This window comes from Vicugna pacos, chromosome 9 (assembly GCF_048564905.1).
Source record: "Vicugna pacos chromosome 9, VicPac4, whole genome shotgun sequence".
Taxonomy (NCBI): domain Eukaryota; kingdom Metazoa; phylum Chordata; class Mammalia; order Artiodactyla; family Camelidae; genus Vicugna; species Vicugna pacos.
The window spans coordinates 72,452,752-72,458,751 of NC_132995.1; positions in this window are offsets into that span (position 1 = coordinate 72,452,752).

Below are 6,000 nucleotides of genomic sequence, written 5' to 3' on the forward strand. Positions count from 1 at the left end.
ACAAAAGCGTGGTGATTAAAGACCGGGTTCAAATTTGAGCACTTTTCATTTCATAGCTATGTGACACTATGCATGTTCATTAACCTCTTCAGGAAAAAGTTTCATTTACTGAAAATAATGGGAATTTCCTTTACTGAAAATGAAAATGGGATGAAAAACAGGACCTTCATCCTAGATGGCTGTGAGATCTAGAAGCATTCACGTATGTAAAACACCTCTCTAGCTCAGCGATGGGCTCTGGTAAATACTCAATAAAGGATGCTATCATCATCCTTATTATTTTTGTTATTAAGTATTATTATTCACTTGAGAAGCAACAGGTCACAAATTTGACTCTTGGATTTTTAACAGCAACAATATTCATACAAATAAATCTACATAGAGACTTTCACAAAGGTTAAACATGTCACTAACATAATTAGATTGGCTGGTATCTAGAGGAATAAATCTGGGAAAATGTCATAGATAAATTTCTAAAACCTCATCCAGATCTAAATTTGTATGATTTTATGAGTTAACCATGGAGTAGATTATTAATCTCAACACTAGCAGATGGTCAACCTTTGTAATATACGACACGATCATATTAGTGTTTATGGCTTCCTAACAAAATAAGGCAATAAAAAGTGAAGTGCTTGTACAGTATTATTTTCATACCCATATCTTTTTTCAGTATGATTTGTTCTTTCCTTTCTGAGTGGTAAATGTTTTGACCTTTTACAGAGATTTACACTTCTGTGAACAATAATTAAATCTAAATTTCAGTGTATGTGAAGCCAAAATGAGGTCTAATATTGATGCAATAAAAATAGGAGACAGGATCTTGTTCATAATGTTCTGATTTTATTCCTAGCCTCACTTCTCATCTGCTTATGTACTAAAGACTTCCTTTAGCTTTTTTATGCTGCATTTTTTTCTTTGAGAAGAGGCAAAGTAATAGGATCAATTAGATAATTCTAGGGGTATATATTTTTGAATAGGGGATATAAATTCAAAACAGTATAAATTCAAAAGGATAAAAGCATATACAATGTGCCTGGAAAGGGCAAATTAATATAAGGACAAAATGTAGATAAGTGGTTGCCTAGTGCTAGGAAAAGGAATGAGGAAAAACTAAAAATATACAAGTTTTCTTTCTAGGCTAATGGAAATGTTCTATAACTAACTGTGGTGACAGCTGTACAATCTACTACATATACTAAAATTATACACTTAATACTGGTGAATTTCATCATATGTAAATTATATATCAGTAAGGCTTTTACAAATAGAAAAAGCACATATCTTTAACTCCTGTTCCCTACCTGCTGTGTCCCATGTTCCAGAGACAACCCATCCTGCCAGTTTACTGTATATTCTTCCACAGATGTGCTAATGTATAGATTGATTAGGTACACACGTAGTTTTTCTTTTTATGCCAAAGTGGTAACCACAGTACACATTGATCTGCAACTTATTTTTTAGCTTAAAATATATCTTAGAGCTCTGTCCTTCTCATTCAGTATGTTTAAAACTACCTCATTCTTTATATATGGCTGCATAATATTCCACCAAATAAAAGTCATGATTTACTTAACTAGATCTCATTGATGGACACTGAGGTTGTCTCCAGTCTTGCTGTTTACAAACAATTCTGCAATGAATATTTCAGTTTATAAGTCATTTTTCATATGTGTGAATATATGGATAGATACTTTACTATAAATTAAATTTCTGGGTAGAATGCATTTTTAATTTTAAAGGATGCTATCAGTTTCCCTCCAGGTCCTTGAGTCTTTGCAGGAAAATATTACCAACTCTTATCATAGAAAAGGGCAGATTTCTTTACTATATAAGGAGTTCCTAAAAGTAAAAAAGTCAAAGCCCAACACCTAAATGAAAAAAGTGGATAAAGCATATGAATAGAATATGAACAAACGTTACGAAAAGTAAAAGTAAAAGTAAAAATATTGAGCCTCACTTATACTAAGAGAAATTCAAAGAAAAACTGTACTAAGATTCTGTTTTTCACCTGTCAATGCCCACCTCCCCCCTCCACCTCAGACAGACATCACACAGTGCTTCCCAAGTACTGAGAAAAAGGATTCCTTTCCAAATTATCAGCTTGTGAAAGTAGAATAAAGATACTTCTAGATACACTGAATGTCAAAAAAGTTTGTTTCCTACATATTTTTCCTTTGAAATCTTCTGGAAGATGTATGCCTCAACAAAGGACTATGTCAGTAAAGAAGATCTGGTACCCAGAAAATGAGAGGTCCAGCATATAAAAGAAGTAAATTAGGTATCAATGAAAGAAGCCTAGGCCAACAGCTGTACAGCTCCACTGCTGTCCTTGGGTTCCAATACAATATGAGATGCGAGGACCCCAGGAAAGATTAGTCCAAGAGAAAAGATGGAACTGGTAGACCAAAATGTCTGACTATATTGAGCAGGGTTTATAGTACCGTTGGCAAGCTTGGGGGAAAAATTAATAAAAGATAGATGGAAATTTTTCAAAAATTAACTTCAAGATAAATAAAAAATTGTAAGGAGATGTAATCGTGTACACTTTGAGGATCAGTTGTAAAAATAGTTACATCTTCATAAAAAGGTAAACACTGAATATTAATAAAATTGAGAGTGCAAAACAATTTCATGGAAGGACAGAAGAGAAGCGAGGCTGTGTACGTATGTGTGTGTGATGGGAATATAAATTCTCATATTCCACAGCAGGAAGCCAGTAGATAAGGTCTAGAATTGATAGGTGAGAAAATAGCGGATGAACATATTATTTAGAAGCACGGAGGTAAGTATCAGGAAAGTCGGCGCGAAGGGTTGAAACTGGTTGTTTCTCAGACATAATAGTTGAGGAAAAGAAAAGGGTGAGACAGAAGAGTACAGTATGGGTTTTGTTTATTTCATGATAAGTCTTCCAGAGCTATTTACTTTTTAAGCCTTGTGCATGTGTTACTTTGGTAAAAATAAATTTTACATTAAAAAAAGAAAGGATTAGATGGCAGCGAGCAAAAAGACTGTCTTAGCACAAACACTGCCTCTTTTGTATTCTGCAAAAGTGACTGCTTATCTACATGTTCACTGAAAAAAGCTCAGCATAGTTGGCTGGCCTTCCTATACTGTGCATATAATAAAGATTATTCTTGGAAGAGAACACAATACTTTGAGTGGATCAGCAGTTTTTAGAATGATCATGCGTAAAGAACTAAACTGGGGGAGAGAATGAGAAAAGTGAAGAAAAATACACAGAGAAGTGAAAGATTTTTAAAATGCTAAATACAAAGGAAACCACATTTTGCTTTATCATATTATAAACCATGCAATATTGTAAATATATTACAAAAGCCACATTATAATTTGTGTAGCTTTGTGCAAATAACCACCTAAATGATAACTGACAAAATACAGCTTTTAAGCTCATTCCCAGAATGAGTAACTCTTCCAAACTAAATTCTTCTTTGGTAACTTCACAAAGCAAGGAACCAAGTAATAAATGGAAACCATCAGCCTTTTCAAAATTTATTTTAATATTTCTAAAGGGTTCAAAGTAGTTTGAATACATGTCCTTAAAACTGACAATGAAAACCTGAGAAATGAGAGCTGAAAATTGTTCATATTTAGTTAAATCTCTTAATTCTCTTGCAATAGATGTTTCTATTGGAGCATTGTCACTTCAGTCTGATTCCTTCACCCCTATTTTCTAATAGAGAAAGTACCTTTTAATTTTTTTTTTAGTTTTTTAAATTTTGGGGGGGAAGGGAGGCAATTAGGTTTATTTGTCTTTAACCGAGGTACTGGGGATCAAACCCAGGAATTCATGCATGCTGAGCGGGCACTCTACCACTGAGCTATACCCTCCCCTCCAAGTGTCTTTTTAAGAAAGGGGAAATGAATGTGATTTTGTCCTTATTTAGTATTTAAAATGAAATACATTTACCAAATTTGCAAATGACAGATAACTTATATTAGGAAGACAGAATCAGCATTCAAAATGATATTGAAAGGGGTACAACAGGAATATAAATGTAAAGTCTCAAATTTGGGTGTTAAAAATAAGCTGCAAAATGCTCTGCATGTTAGGGGATACATGGTTTAATGATAGACCCTATAAAAGAAATCATGAAACATTGACCTAGAGCAATTACAACATTAGCATTTGTTAATGGGATAAAAGTATTCAATTAAGGATGTAATAGTCCCATTGTGTTCTACTCATATTTTGCCCACAGATTATGTTTAGTTAGAATAAGTGTTAAGAAAAAACGATAATATTTATCCCAAGATAATTGTGGAGAACAATATTATTGGCAGCTCAACGTTCATGCTGTTCTCCTCTTGTGGAGTAGCCATGCAATTTGGGTGAGTTTAACCTTCATTCCCAGCTTCAGGGCTAAACCCATCAAAGTAATCATCCCCCCTTCCATAGTGATCATTTCACAGTGTTAAGTCCAGATCTAAGGCCAATCAGAGCATTGCATTCCCTTAAACCCAAGGGTTGGTTCAGAGGTGGGCCAGTCAGCATGAAATTTACCATCATTTGATGACGGTAGCAATCAGCATCTCTCTCTTGATGGACTGGCAACCACGCTCAAGTCACCACAGGAGCCTAACTAAACATACAGCCTGCAGAGAGACAGGAAGAAACTCTTGCCTCCCAACAATCTATCTTCAGAAGGAGCCAGGGAGATTCTTGTCAAGTGTAAGTAAAATTATGTCACTTCTCTGCTCAGAAGCCTGAAATGGAGCCTGAGCTCATTCGAGTAAAAGCCAAGGTCCCTACAGAGGCTTATAAATCCTCCATGACCTGACCTGGTCCCCTGTCCTCTCCCTCTCCTCATCTTTGATGACGCTCCTCTTGTTTACTCATTTCTTGCCAGTGTCCTGGCTCTTTCCTGTCCCTAGAATATGCCAGGCACTGTCTCACCTTAGGGTCTTCTTTAAAGTCGTTTCTCTGCTTTTCTCTCAAATATCCCCTGCCCACCTCCTATGCCCCCCCCATAACTTCCTCACCTTTAAGTCTTTATTCACATTTCAATGAAACGTACTCTGACCTGCCACCTGCCACCCTTACAATCTCAGCCCCCTTTCCTTGTCCACTCTTTTTATTAAAAGCACTTATCATATTCTAACATACATATAATTTGGGGGGGATTTTGTTTGCATTTATTATTTATCATCTGCCTCTTTCCACTGGAATATAAGCTCTAGAATGGCAGTTTGCTTGGGTCCTGACATATCCTGAATGCCTGGTACAAATGCCTACCAAGCATTCACTGAAAGATAAATGAGTAACTGAGCCTTTGGTTCACCCACTCTCTGAAGACTGACTCTAGATTTGCCAGTGATGCGAGCCGAGCTGATTCCTTCACTGCTTTGTACATTTGGAATAAAACTATCTTTTGTAGACAACTGAAAGGGAACCAATTATGAAAATTGCAAAGGATGAGGGATTCATACCAAAGAAAGAATGTTTGAAGGAGTTGGAGATGTTTACCCCGGGGAAAACCAGTGAAGAACATGTTAATCATCTTCAAATAAATAAAAAAAGGAATTAGGCATCTAATTTATTACTCCACAAAGTATTACAGATTAAAGTCACAGAGAGGCAGATTTCAGCTCAGTGTAAGAATGGAACTTCTAACAATAAAACTGCTTCACTCTGGAATGAGCTGCCTCATGCTTTGGTCAGCTCTCTGTTATTACGAGGGTTTAAGCAGAGGTTGACTACATTGGTCTGAGAGAGGACAGAAGAGAGCACTGCATTAGGCAGTGGATTGAACTCAATGATTTTTTTGAGTCCTTTTCTACTCTAGAATCGGGTCTGAAGTATTTGGATGTGGGCCCTTATAGGCTATTTGCTTGACCTATAAAAACATCTATCTCTTTCCTCATTCCTGGACTCTCTTCACATGGATGGGTTTTCAGCAGCCACATTTGTACTGTGAGAGCCCGGGCCCTTTGGCCACAGCTAATTAGACCAGGAATGTGCAGCTTAGCAAACTGCAT